At 37.3% G+C, this 15,702-nt stretch overlaps 1 pseudogene; it reads left to right on the top strand.

Moving 5' to 3' along the window:
• The window catches only part of LOC139044071 (centromere-associated protein E-like), a 79,770-nt pseudogene that overhangs the window by 49,264 nt on the left and 14,804 nt on the right, over positions 1 to 15,702 (top strand).

Raw genomic sequence — 15,702 nt, 5'->3', positions numbered from 1 at the left:
TTGGGAAGGGGGGCAGTGTTGAGATGATGTTGTTAAAATATTCTTTAAACTTCACATGCTAATAAAGGGTCTGGAAACAAAAGAAGAACTCAAAATTGCTCACATGCATCTGAAAGAACACCAAGAAACTATTGATAAACTCAGAGAAGTTGTTTCAGAGAAGACAGATGAAATATTAAATATGCAAATACATTTAGAAAACACAAATACTGCCTTAAAAGCACAGGTATTTTTTTAAAGTTGTTATCTGAGTAGCTGAGAGTTTGAATCAGGTCTTTTGTGTAAAGAAACAAGATATGAGTTAGCCTAAAATTGGAGACAAGTAAAGATTTGCCTATTAATTTAGAAACTATTATTTAGCTTTTTATCAAATCTATCTATATCATAATTTATTGTATGCTTATCTCAAGATCCAAGAACTTCAGGAGAAAGAACATCAACTTCTTAAGGCAAAAAATGATCTCAAGGAAAATATGCATCAAACAGAGCAATTGAAGAAGCAATTAGAGGCCCAGAATTCAACTCTGGAAACTATAGAAACAGAGAAGTTCAAATTGACTCAGAAACATCTTGAGAACCTTGAAGAAATAAAACTTGTTGCTAAGGAAAGAGATGGCCTCAGAAGAGTGGAGGAAACCCTCAGAACGGAGCGAGAGCAGCTCAGGGAAAGCCTGCGAGAGACGGAAGCTACAGTAAGCGATACTCCTTCCCTCCCTCGTGAGGAAGCGTGGGCTTTGCTGACAGCAGTGAGCCCTGCTTTCACATGATGGTGCTGCTGGTGTGAGTGAACTGATAGAAACTTTTAGGCACGTAACTTGGTATTGTTCTTGAAAATTGTAAATTCTGTAAGCAATATTTTCTTCATAGACTTTATCCTACATGTATACTTAATCAATTGTTAAGATAAAGAAATATATATATATATACATACACATATATACACCACAGTGTTGTTCATTGTAGCAATTTGTAATAAAAAATGGGATACAATCTGAATGTCCATCAGAAGGAAACTGGGTAAACAAGAGCAATATGTCAGAATACTATGCAACACCTAATAAAAAAATGGAATAGATTTGACCGTCCTAATATGGAAAGCCCAGAATGACTCTTAGGAGGAAAAGCAAGCTGTAGAATAGTGCACATATAACATGTTTGCCTCTGGAAAGTGGAAGCAGGCTGTGGGAGGTGGGGACAGGGAGGAAAAGCTTATCACTTTCTAACAACAAAAATACAGAGTAAGAAGTAATAGTTTTATTATTTTTACTAAGAAAATATGTTATTTTCATTAAAAAAATACTAACATTTTAACATTAAGATATGTCACTGTTCTCAAAATTTCTCTAATGATGAAGAATCTGGAAAAACAAGAGGAACTAAGAATTGCTCACATGCATCTGAAGGAGCACCAGGAAATTATTGATAAACTCAGAGGGATTGTTTCTGAGAAGACAGATGAAATATCAAATATGCAGATGGATTTAGAAAATTCAAACACTAAATTACAAGAAAAGGTATGGGGGGAGGGGAGGGTTATTTGATTGGCTGTCTGACTTATTTGTGCCTATAATCCTCTGGGGATATGAAATAGTTTAGCCACATTGGAAGACACGTTGGCAGTGTTTACTGACACTGAACATGTACATGCCTGTGGCCCAGCGATTATAGGTATGTACCTGAGAGAAAAGAACGCATACTTCCACATAAAGATATGTACAAGAATGTTCATAGCAGCTCTAATCATAATAGTGAAAAACTGAAAACAACTCAGATGCCTTTCACTGGGAGAATGGATTTACACCTTGTGGTTTATAAGTTCAAAAATAGGCAAAGTCACCTAAGATGACCAAGGTCATGATAGTGGTTGGCTGTAGTAAGGGGGCACACAGGAACTTTTTGGGGTGCTAGAAATGTTCTATATTTTAATCTGGGTTGTTATTACATAGATGTAAACATATGTCAAGAATAATTGAGCTATACACTTAAGATTAGTGCACTTATGTGTATATGTACATGAGTGCATCTATATACATGTGTATATATGCACAAGTATATATATGTATCTATATGTACACTTGTGTGTATATGTACATATGTACACACTTGTGTGTATATATATATACACTTACGTATATAATCTCAAAAGAAAATAACTTCTGTGTGGAATTATGCAGAATATTAATGAGTGACATTAGAAGCCTATTGTCTTAATCAATTTAGAAACTATTCTTTATACTTGTCTTAAAAACCATCTGTATCCTGACATGTTATTTTATGATTATCTTGATAAGATCCAAGAACTTAAGGCAAATGAACATCAGCTTTTTAAGTTAAAAGAAGATGTCAGTGAGACACAGAAAAAAATGTCCGAGATAGAGCGATTGAAGAAACAATTCAAGGCCCAAAGTTTAACTCTGGATAAAATAGAAACGGAAAACTTAAACTTGGCTCAGAAACTTCATGAAAATCTTGAAGAAATGAAATCTGTAATGAAAGAAAGAGATAATCTAAGAAAAGTGGAAGAGGCACTCAAACTGGAGAGAGACCAACTGAAGGCAAACCTACAAGAAACCATAGCTAGAGTGAGTTATACTCTTTCTTCCTGTCCAGCACACATATTTTTAATACAAGAAGCTTCCTTCTCTTTTAAATAAATGATACTGTTGGTGAAAAAGTAAATGTTAGAGCCTTTTAGGGAGACAGTTTGACAATATCTTATTAAAAATTTATCAGCATATACGTTTGTTACAGCAATTCCATTCCTAGGAATTTATCCAACCAATACATTCACACATTTGGGCAGAAATACAACAGCATTCACTGCAGCATTGTTTGTGGTAAACAAAAGCTAAAAGCAATCCAAGTGTCCGCCATAAGGCACTGGCTAAGTGGGGTTTGTCTGTATAAGGGAACACTAAGCATAAGAATGGGACACTTTTTCTGTGACGTTGATCTAGAAGGGTGTCCAAGGGGTCTGAAAGGAGAAGAGCAAGCAGCCAGTTCAACAAGGAGCAGGACTAGGATGGGCGAGGTGAGGGACAGGGTCTGTACTCTCTATCCTTCCATACTGTTCTGATTTGGGGGTGGTGTGTTGGTGGTTTTTAACTGTGAGAATGCATTTTTTTACTTTAACTAGTTCATCATTAAGAAAAGATAATGTGCCTTTATATTATCATATTTCTCAATTTCTTCTAATAATAAAGGATCTGGAAACACAACAAGAACTGAAAATTGCTCGTATGCATTTGAAAGAACACCAGGAAACTATTGATAAATTCAGAGAGAGAGTTTCAGAAAAGACAACCCAGATTTCAAATATTCAAAAGGATTTAAATAAGGCAAAAGATGAATTACAGGAAAAGGTATTGTTGTTTTATTCTTTTGGGAGTAGTTGTGTCCAAAATTATTTGTAGACTCAGCAAGGAGATAGAAATAGATATATAGACATAGATATGTGCTTGTATGTAACAAATAGACTATTTTCCGTCCTTGAAGGAGTTCTGTTTGCATTCTAACTTGTTTTATAATTATCTCAAGATCCGAGAACTTCAGAAAAAAGAGCTTCAACTTCTTAAAGTGAAAGAAGATGTCAGTAAAACTCATTAAAAAATGAATGAAACGGAAGGATTGAAGAAGCAGTTTGAGGCCCAAAATTTATCTATGCAAAATGTGGAAATGGATAACTTACACTTGACTAAGAAACTTTATGAAAGCCTTGAAGAAATAAGAATTGTAGCTGAGGAGAGAGATGAGCTAAGGAGCATAAAAGTCTCTCAAAAATGGAAAGAGACCAATTCAGAGAAACCTTAAGAAAAATGATAGCTAGAGCGAGTTCAGAATCTACCCCTATCTAGTAACTATTTATAAGAAACAAGCTTTTTTGAAAAGGGTAGCAATGTTTTTACTTTTTTTTTCCGGGAAATTTCTACAAACGGAGGATAATGGGAAAACTATTACTATAACTTTTCACACAAACAGGCAAGTACAGTTTTAAAAGAAGCTAAAATCTATTTCAGAAAATACCATTTTAATTCTTTATTTTTAAGAAAAAATTTGTTAAATAAGCAGACTATTTTCTTTAATGAAATTTTAAAAGAGTTTTTAAACCAAGAAATAGCATTATTCTCAATGGAGAAATAGTTGAAGGATTCGATTTACAAAAGATTAAATAGCCCATCTCTCTATCTCTACCTGATAGGGTTAGACGTGGGCTCTTGTTAGTGACATTAGAAGGGAAGAAGGCAAGATGAATACAAAAAAAGAAATTGAACTGAATCCTCTAAAAAGTAATGTAAACTTCAGATCAATAAGAAAGTTTATGAAATCTATAAAAATCTTTTTCATTCTCATATTTCAATAGTGAAGAAAGAATAAAGTGGAAAACAGTATCATTTGCAATCTCAATAGAAACATCAGACACTTGGGAATCATATTTATGTGGACCCTAACTAAATTTATAAAGAGATTTAATTCATTCAACAAATATTCATTGAACAATTAGTCTTCTGGGTACTGCAGTAAATAAGATAAACAAATGGGAGAAAATGTTTTGTTTTGTACTTGTAGTCAGAAATACAAAATGTAGGCAGGGTATGAATTTTCTGGTCCAAGGTGCTGGGAAGAATATATGAATGGAGCTTGGAGCACCATGGACAGTACAGACAGTCGTGCTAGCATGTTTAGTTGGCAATAATTATTCTACTGCAGAGATCTGGAAGAGTAGGAACCAGAGATAAATCTAAAACCTAATTTGCAGCTATGAACGTTACAGGAACAGATTCTGTCTCCAAAAAATATGTGGTTCTCCCACTTTTTTCCCCAATGAGTTGAGGTTACTCACTAAAAGACTTCATGATACTATTATTCATTTTCTGACCATTTTTTACATTTTTTTGTGTTACAAGTATAATATTTGATTCCATTATTGAAATAATGTACAATGTGTAATTGAAAAAGTAAATGATTAGACATTATATATGAATGGAGTTATAGCTGAAGCCTTGTTTATTTCTTTCCATCCAAGCAGGACCAACAGAACATCAAAGAGGTATTAAAATATGAAAAAATGTTGCTATGTGATGGAAAACAGCACCTTACAGAAAGCCTGAGAGAAAAGTGCTTTAGGATAAAAGTAAGTGCCCCTGTTCAAATTACAAATAAATATTGGGGCCCTTCCAAAGGCCTGAGGAGTCACAGGCACCTCTATGGAATGAATAGATAATGCTCAGTATTCTTCTAAACTTCATAATCTAGTACAGATATGTGTGTGCATACATGCATACATACACAAACAAAACAGTGGGGTTTGGGGCCGGCCCTGGGGCCAAGTGGTTAAGTTTCTGCTCCCGCTTCGGCAGCCCAGGGTTTCCCCAGTTCAGATCCTGGGCACAGACATGGCACCGCTTGTCAGGCCACGCTGAGGCAGCATCCCACATAGCAAAACCAGAGGCACTCACAACTAGAATATACAATTATGTACTGGGGAGGCTTTGGGGAGAAGAAGAAAAAAGATTGGCAACAGATGTTAGCTCAGGTGCCAATCTTTGAAAAAAAACAGTAGGGTTTATGATTTTGAGGCTTCACTGGAAAGGTGGTATTTCAGCAGATACCTGAAAGGAGTCAATGGTTGAGACATACAGGTATCTGGTGGAGAGCAGAACAGGCAGGGAGAACAGCAAGGACAGAGCTCCTGAAGCAGAAGCTGCCTAGTGGGCTCCAGCAACATCAACAAGGGGGAAAGCTAATGAGAAACGAGGTCAGAGTTAACAGGAGGAAGCAGGCTGTGGGGCTTTTAAAAGACTTTGGGTTTTACTCTGAACGAGATGTGGATCCACTGGAGAGTTTTGACCACAAGAGAGACATGGTCTGACTTACATTTTAAAGGGATAGCTCTGATTGTTGTGTTGAAAATTAAGTGATAGCAGGAAGACTATTTGAAAGACTAATTTCAGTAATCATGCGAAGATGGTGATGGCTTGGCCCAGAGAGGTAGTAGTGGAAGCAGTGAGAAGTGTGTGGATTCTGAACATGTAGTGAGGGTAAAGCCAACAGGATTTACTGTCACCCCTATTAGAACACAAGATCCCTAAAGACTTCTGTGTGTTGTTTATGGCTGCATCACTTAGCACAGTCCTGACAGAAGTCAGCCTTCAATATGTATTTATTAAAAGTACAAATGAATGACTAGACAGTGCTGCTCCAACCATAAGGTGATTCCTCCTAAGACCAAAGGCAAGAATCCCCTCTCCAACATCCCAGATTAATGAACATCTATCTAGGTTTTCCTTAAATTATTAAAAGGAGAGCTCATTATTGTCAGAAGCCCCTTACTCTATTGTTTAGCACCCTGAACTAAATATGTTAATACCCGATTGAATGTAAAGTGTTCTTCCACCTGTGCCCTGACCAGCTTGTCACCTGTCTGGTCTCTAGAAAGTTGAGCTGCTGGGCCTAGGCCTAATGGGTGTCTGCCATACACAAGGCACTAGACTGGGTGCTTTACCTCATGAGACAGAGTTTATTGTTCCATTTATAAACAAAGAAATTGAGGCCCAGGAGGAAGTTTAGTCATTGCCCAAGGTCACACAGCTGGTAAATTGGTAAAATTAGGATTTGAAACCAAGTCTAAGTTTAAAACTTGGGTATAGAAGCATTTCTACAAATGTAATTTTATTTCCTTTAATTTATAGTGTCTGTATGTATTTTATAGGTTATATTTAGATATTATCTAACATTTTACTTAATTCCCTAGAAAACTTTGTGGAAATTATTGTACTCTTCATTTTGTAGTTGGGAGAATGGCTCAAGGATTTCCCCAGTCAGGAAGTGACAGGGCTAGAACCTGAACTCTAACTCTGATAAAAGGTGAGAAATCTCAGATTCTAGGCAGATAATAGAACGTAGGTCATGTGATTTGTTGTCACTCGTTTTGATGCTGGCTCAGTGAGCTGAGGAGTCGAAAGAAACATTTCTTGGACTCTCAAGGTCTGGCAGTAGTGCTCTTTTATTCAGGAAGTAGCATGGAGTAGCATGGGGACAGGACCTATGGGCAGTGAAGAGCTGCAAACATGGGTTGAGGGTAGGGCTAAATTTATAAGGCATAAGTATGTGAGTTGCTTCTTTACAAGACAAAGGAAAAATTAGGTAAAAAAAGTATCAGTGCAGGTGGAGTCTGGTTATCAGGTGGTCTTATAACTTTGGGTAAGAATCAGATTGAATGAGGTCAGGATGTCCCATGCTTCTGTGAGGATGATATAGATTGGTATGTAGGCCAGGAAGCCTTGGGCTTTTCTCCCTGAGGCATCCTTGATCCTCATCAGTTTTATCTGCTCACTCACACCACCTATTGTCAACAGAAGCTAGCATTCAGCCTTGAGCTACAATACATACTAGATTGAATTCATGCAAATTTCTCTTCCAACTTTGTAAATGTTCATTCAAATCATGGATGTTTAGAAGACTAAAAGAAAATGTATCAAAATGATAACAATGGTTGTTTCTGGTTTTCTTTGTTATAGCTGTTTTATAGAGGATTAGAATTGGCCACCCCAAGATATATCTCTTTGGCATGAAGATTATTTTGGGCTGGTTACTTTCAAAAACTGCAGACATGAGAGAAACTCTGAAAAGTAGAAGTTACCCTTTGTAAGAGACATTTCCATTTGTAAGGGAAATCTCCATCTGTAAAGATGTCTCCCTCTCTGTACCAGGAAGAAGGGGGATGACCTTACCTCTAGAAACTCTTATCAATGCGGAAGGCAAGGACTTAAATCTGCATAATAACCTTACTCTTGTTTACTGTACTTGTCTGGTAACCTCCCATACTGACTCCCCCTACCCACAACATCCTCCTTTGTCTTTAGCTGAAGATGATATTTAAGGTGAGAGCTTCCGCCATTTTGGTGAGTTGCTCAGTTTTCCTGGGTCTCTCCCATGTATACATGTTATAAAGCTTTGTTTAATTTTCTCCTGTTATTCTGTCTCATGTGAATTTAATTTGCTGTCCAGCCAGAAGGACCTAGAGCGTGTAGAGGAAATATCTTCCTCCCCTACAGTTTAAACTTCTTAAATTTCCACAATGATTATAATTATTTCTATAATCCAAAATCGACAATAACATTTTCTTTTTGTTTTTTATACACAAATGTCTCAATTTATTTCTGCCCTATAGAAAGTGTTAAAGCATAAATTTTGTTACAATTCCAGAGCTAGGACTACTTATTGTTAAAGTAGAATGAATTATTAAATTGAATGAATTCTCACTGCCTTTAGGAGCTTCTGAAGAGATACACAGAGATGGATAGTCATTATGAGTGCTTAAATGGACTCTGTCTTGACTTGGAGAGGGAAATTGAAACCCAAAGAGAGCTTTCAATTAGAGTAAAAGCAAACCTCTCACTTCCACATCCACAAACCAGACAGATTCAGAAACTTCTCACTGCCAACCAGAGATGTTCCATGGAGTTCCACAGAGTCATGAAGAAACTCAAGGTACCACCTGTTTTAGTAATATCTTTGTAAATATTGCCATTAATTTCAGTTACAAACCAGTATATTTAAGTCCTGCTTTGGGAGTTGGTGTATTTGCTAATTAGTACATTTGCTACTGAATTAAAGATGGCATGGGTCTGAGAATAGCATGTGCAGGATCCTCAGTGCATCTAGGACCTGCTCATTCAACAAAACCTGAGCTCTGCCTTTGGCCTTAACAATGTGTCAGGGTGCTGGGGAGACAGAGATGAGCAAGCGCTAAATCTCTCCTAGTCCAGTGGGTGAGGCAGACATTTGAACAGGTGAGAAGTGCAGTAGTGGACAATGTCCTGGAGAACAAGTTGGACAAGACTGGACTGGAAGCTGGGCTCAAGCAGTAAAGCTTAGAGTTCATTTTAGAGATGAGGAGGGGTCACTGGACAGTTATTTTAAGTGGTGGCAGTAATGTGATCGGGTTGCCATTGTAGAGACTTCACTACAGACAAAGAAGAAATGAGTCTGCAGGGGATGATAAGCCTGGTGGCAGAGAGAAGAGACAAGAGGCAGTTACAATTGTCCTGATGAGATGTGATGGGTGACAGTACTATGGGGGAAGGATTCATAGGGATGGAAAGGATGAAAGAAGTTAAAGAAATATTTGGCAGTTTACAATAGTAGGTCCATGTGCTTGACAGTGGAGGGAGGGGAGGGAAGTTCAGACTGAGCCCCAGGATTTGGGCTTAGCCGGGTTTGTGGATAGTGGTGCCATTAACTGATAGAAAGAAAAAACGAAAGGGAGAAGGCAGGTGAGGCAGGAGGAGAGATCTGGTGTTTAATTTGAGATGTTTTGAGATAGAAATACCTATAATGGAACATCCAGGAAGAGAAACCAAGTAGGCTTTTAGTTGTGAATCTGAGGTTTGTCAGGAGAAAAATCAGGACCACAGATAAAGATGTGGGATCCATCAGCATTTGGTGATAGATAGTACAACAGGTGTGAATGAGGCCACCCAGAAGTATAATAGAGTGAAGATAAAAGAGAACTCTGGAAAAGATCAGTTCTCAAGAGGCAGTAGCAGAAAAGAGAGCAACACATGAGTTTGAGGTTGGAAAAGTCAGAGAGATAAGAGAGAACTGAGCAAAAGTGCCATTGGTCAAGTCAGTGGTGGAGAGTGTGTCAAAGATGAAGTGGTCAAGAGTGTCAGATGCTTCAGACAGCCAGAACATGAATGAAGAGATCCCCTCAATTGTTGACAATAGAGCTTACTGGTGACCTTTGTCAGAGCAGTTTTAGTTGAGTGGTTAGGAAAGAGGCCAGATTGTAAATTGTTAAGGAATGGTGGAAGTTGAGGAAGTAGGAAGCGGTATCTTCCCTACCTAGGTAGATTGCCCCTCAGGCTCTAATAGTCTTCAAAAGCCTAACAATCAGATATCCAGAACTTATTCATGAGGTCCATAGAACCAGGGCATTCAAATTCTTGTCCCCTTTAAGCCACACTTGACAGGTAAGTCCTGAGGCAGGGCACACTCACGTTGGCCACCCAGCTGACATAGGCAGGAGAGGATGTTGAAATGAATCTCACTGGGAAAACTGCGTGATATAATTAACCAAAAGGAGGCAATAGAAAAAGGTGGGTTTATAGGGAAAGGCATCATGTTACATTGTAAACATATTGAATCTGAGGTAACTGTAGGACATCCCTGAGGTAGCTCCAGAAGGAAGTCAGAAATAAGAAACTAGAGGTCTGGAAGTCACTCTCTGAAGACGCTGAGAGTAGAAACTTGGGAATAGAGAGAGGTTCTTCCCTTCTTCCTCACTCCTCAGAGGATAGAGACAAACAAGACAAGCCGCCCCACCTCTTAGTCTTGAGAGTTTAGAACTTCCTCTAAACGTGATAAAAGTTTCATTTCCCAATTTGTTTCATGTTTTCCTGCAAGTATGTGTTAAGCCATGTTACAAAGATAAAGGAAGAACAACATGAATCCATCAGTAAACTTGAAATGGTTTTTATTGATGAAGTGGAAAAGCAAAATGAACTGCTAAGTAAAATGCAGCATCTTCAACAAGATGATGATGTACCATCCAGAGAATTAGGGGACCTCCAGTTGAGCCAGAAAATGGATCTACATATTGAGGTATGATTTATTTAAAATGGATTTAATTAGATTTTAAGTCTTTTTATCAAATAGAAAGGTACCTCTTCATGTGCTTAGAGTCATTTTCATTTATGAAATTAAAAACAGCTTGCAGAGGGGCCAGCCTGGTGGCGTAGCAAGTGGGTTCCTGTGCTCTGCTTTGGCAGCATGGGGTTCGCTGATTCAGATCCTAGGTGTGGACCTGGCACTGCTCATCAGGCCATGCTGTGGCAGTGTCCCACAGAGAAGAACCAGAAGGACCTAGAACTAGGATATACAACTATGTACTACTGGGGCTTTGGGGAGAAAAAAAATAGGTTGCAGAATGACAGCTGGCCAGATGTAAAGAGTGCCAAGTCATAGACTAGCCTCCTTTCAGAACTACACAGATATAGAAAAGTAGACTTAATATCAGCAAGTAGGATTTCTTGGAAGGCCAGAATAAGTTTCCAAATGCCTTCTAAAACTTCCTAGATCTGTGACTGGGAGTCACAGACATTTGTATTGTAGCAACCCCACATGGAGTGTCCTGCTCTCACCCAGCAGTGTGAGGCCCCTGCAGTTCCCAGTATGCATGCAAGGCCTGCTGTATGCACAGAAAAGCTGCATCCAGAAGCACTTCAGACACTGTCACAGATTCATTGTTTCGAACAGGTTTTAAAAATGCCAAAAGGCAGAATTTGTAGATGTGCCTCTGTTACATAGCCTATACTGCCAAAATTTTATTATTTAAATTAGAATTATATTTCTAATATAATGAGGATAAATTAGAATTATGTTTACTTCAAAATATTAGAAGTGAAAGTTCAGTAAGGTTATTTTCCCCTTTTTATGATATTTGTCTGATATTTAGATAAAAACTTTCCTAAGATTCAGGAGATTCAATGCTTATTTTTCACACAGGAAATTCTCAAAGATTTTTCGGAATGTGACTTCCACAGCGTAAAGATGGAATTTCAACAAGTACTGAGTAATAGGAAAGAAATGACCCAGTTTTTGGAAGAGTGGTTGAATACTCATTTTGATATAGAAAAGCTTAAAAATGGCATCCAGAAAGAAAATGATAGGATTTGTGAAGTGAATATCTTTTATAATAAAAAGATAATTGTAAGTAGTACTTTTTTTGTGCTCATTCTTTTTTTTTGTTTGCTTTAATTTTTCTGCCTCATTCTTAAAAAGACTTAGAGCAACTTAATTTTAAGTATATTTTCTTTCATTTATTTGTATATGCTTCTTTATTTTTTTATTTGAAAAAGAGTGACTGTAAATGTGTTCTTCCTCTAACACATTTTGCTTCCTTAAGGTAATTAAATATATCAACTTGTAAAGAAGATAATAAAATGTTGCAGTATAACAATCCATTTCCACTGGTGAAACCTCAAATCTTGCCATTTTCCTCTGTCCTTTCTCGCTTCCATAAGACCTGAGCCTTTTCCCCCAAGTATCCTCAAACAAGGTGAGATGCTAGCCTGTTTCAGGGCTGTGGGCAGCACCTGTGGTCAAGCCAAAGACAGCTCTAGTCCACTAATTAGTGAGGCCTTGTGCTTCTCACCTCGGTGCTGTTGCTATCATACGTGCTGATCCTTCAACTGTGAGGTTCAAACATGTGGTTTGTATCATTGTTCCCAAGGTGACCAGCCCTTGTGGACAGATTCATATGAACCAATATTGCTTGAGATCAGTTTTATTAATTTGTTTTACTTTCCACTGATGAGAAGATTCATTCGGCTTTCTGAAGTAATCTCTACCTCATACACCTGGTAAAATTGTCATTAATCAGAAAGTTGCTTGTTATATAGGCAGTTGGAGCAAAGGGAGCTAGATTAATATTATAGCTCCTAAGACTGGTTTTATATTTCATTTGTTTGGGTAGTTCTTTCCTGACACTTTAATTTCATCTGGAAACTATACTTAAATCACATTGAAATGTAGATAACATTTTTAAAAAAAGGTTTTCCTGTGGATAGTGAATCCCATTTGTCGAATACCCCAAGCTAGCAAAACAGTAAATGAGCTTTTAAAATAAAAAAAAATGGTCCACAATCAATGAAGAAAAGCATAAAACCAGTGTTTGGGATAAGATAATTTCCATATAATTCAGTGTTTTTCTCATAATATTGAGGGCTCACTTGTGGTTAGAAAGTAGAGATTTCTGCTCTGTGGATCAGCATGGATATGTGGCTTCTTCCACCATCTGAGCATAGCAATTGATAACTTGGTGTGGTGTGGGGTCAGTAGTCCAGAACCAAGGAGAGTCCAGGGTGCCAGCAAGAACAACTAATTTAGGATCCGCATCTCACAGAACTACCATAAAGCCACAAAGAAAGATACAGGTAAGGCCAAGAAGGCATTCATGATGAGAGCAAAAAGTACATCCCATAGGAATAGGAAGTAAAAAGATGATAGAAGCAATTTCAGAGTGAGTCAGCCTTTGATGTAATGAGGGTATGGATTGGCTGTTACTCCCTGCACGGAAATAGAAGATTTTCAGATTACGAAAAGTCAGTAAATTTTTTTCCTTATAAACACTGAGGTTTGAAATGAAAGAGGAAAATAGATTGTTATTAAGTTTACTGGGTATGCTCTGCTATTAGATGTCAGTTAATGTTTATATATGACATTATATATGTCATAACATACATAATGATTTTAACCTGACCAGTTCTTCAGATTCCTCTTCATATGTCAGTGCTGATCTAATAGAATGAGATTATCATCTTGCAGATCAATATGAATCCTCTCTAGTCCTTTTTCTTCTTTTATTCTCATAATCAATATCCAGCGTCTTCTGAAATGTCAGGAACTGGTGCAAGCCACAAAGAATGTTCACATTCTTTTAAAGTACTATTCTAGAATGTTCTGAATAATGAATTTCAACATATGCCTTGTCCTAGAACTCTAGTATTTTCCATAGTGGTTTTTTTAATACGTAATTCATTTTAGAAGCTATAGTGTTGTCTTTACTACTCAATAGGCTATAATGAATGAATCAACAGAGTTTGAGGAAAGAAATGTGACCATCACCAAAGAATGGGAACATGACCTGAAATCAGTGAAAGAGAAAAATGAAAAACTGTTGAAAAACTATCAAACTTTGAAGATCTCTCGAACATCTGGTGCCCTTGTTAATCCTACTACACAAGGCGATAAGAATCTTCATGTCACATCAAGAGCTACACAACTAACCACAGAGGTATGAGATTTCTTATAAGATGTTTTTCAATTTGCAGCTTCATTGTAGAGTTAAAGATGTATCATATGTAACATTTCAGAGCAAAATCACAGTATTGAAGGTATTAGGGAACATGCATGATGGACTTGTTTTTTAAATATAGTTCTATTGGGGCGCTCACTCAACTAATTATAAAGCTACATGTTACATAAGATCTTACCTTTGAATTATAAAATAGAAGTAACTCATGCCTTAATTTGATTAATAGGTATGTATACCACTTAAGGTGTTATTACCATACATTATAAGTTTTCTAAATCATGTGACTTTCTATTAAATTATAATCTATGTCTATAGTACCAAACTAGTTTAGAGAGAAAGAGCAATTTAGCTTTTCTCTAATTATCATCAGTGTCTTTAATATTGGTTAATGTGATCAAAACAAAAATGGAAGAGGCTAAAAGTATAATAAATTTCTTATACAGATTAACCTGTGCCCAAGAATCAGTACATTATTTGAATAATCCAATAACTGTATTAACTGCCCTTACTTGGGAATCTGTACAGCAAACATGCTGTTTTATTTTGTTAGCACACACGTCTTAGTGGGGAACCCGAGTGAATTACAACTTAGCATTTTTACCAAAATAAATATTTATAATAAAACATCAACTGCCAGTTTAATAATTATTACTAGTGGAAACTAGAAGATCACTAATATAGAGTTTATTGATTTGCTGATCACTACAGACCTCAGTCAGCTGTAGAGGTAAAAATAGTGGAAATATGAAACCCATCTTCCAAAGCAATAAGATAAACAAGCACAAGGAAATCCCATTTTCAATGACCCCAGGAAATACCCCATCAGATAATAAATCGTATGTTATTAGTTTGATAATTAGGCCAAATCAGAGTAGCACAGAGCAGGTCAGTGATGTGGAGGTAGAGCAGTGGGGCAGGCAGAGAGTTGGGCAGTCCACCCAAACAAGTAGGAGAATTCAGTGCATGACAGTAGGAGCAGTCAACTCGGGGGAAAGATAGTCTGCTTAATGTTTGAATCAGAACAACCAACTAGCCATCTTAGAAGAATAAGTCTGGACTCCTACCTCATTCATTAAACAAAAGTAAATTCCAGGTGGACCAAAAAGAAACATTTTCCAGGAAAACCTGCATGTGTGTATATGTGAACAGTCTTATATTATGAACAAATTAAGATATTTTTGTATTTATAAAAAACTGGAAATAACCTAAATGTTCATTAGTAGGTGACAGGTTAACTAGTTTATAGTACCTCCATGAAATAGGATATATTTACCCATGAAAACAAAAATGCGAGAGATCTATGTGTTGATAATGAAAAGATCTGGAAAATATATTATCAAGTGAAAATAAAATTTTTAATTTTTTAAAAAGCAGGAGGCTAGCCCCATGGCATAGTGGTTAAGTTTGCATGCTCTACTTTGGCGGCCCAGTTCATGGTTCAGATCCCAGGCACGGACCTACACCACTCATTGGCAGCCATGATGTGGCAGCAATCCACATATAAAATGGAGGAAGATTGACATAGATATTAGCTCAGGGCTCATCTTCCTCAGCAATAAAAACCCACAAAAAACCAGAAGTATATATTTATTGTTGTTATGTGCTGTAGAGTCAGCTCTGATTCCTGGCAACTCTATGAATGAGTGATGTCCAATATCCTGTCCTCAAGAGCCCTACTCAGCTCCTGTAGACTCACGCCTATGGCTTCCTTTCTGGAATTACTCCATCTCGTATTTCGTCTTCCTCTTTTCCTGCTGCCTTTTACTTTTCATCATGTCCCCAAGGTAGGATAGTCTCAGTTTTACAGTTTTTGCCTCCAGAGATAGGTCAGGCTTAATTTGCTCTTGGACCCACTTGTTCATTTTTCTGGCAGTCCAGGGTAT

The sequence above is a fragment of the Equus asinus genome, unplaced genomic scaffold, assembly GCF_041296235.1.
Source record: "Equus asinus isolate D_3611 breed Donkey unplaced genomic scaffold, EquAss-T2T_v2 contig_583, whole genome shotgun sequence".
Taxonomy (NCBI): domain Eukaryota; kingdom Metazoa; phylum Chordata; class Mammalia; order Perissodactyla; family Equidae; genus Equus; species Equus asinus.
The sequence above is the reverse complement of the archived record's forward strand: the minus strand, read 5'-3'. Positions and strand labels throughout refer to the sequence as shown.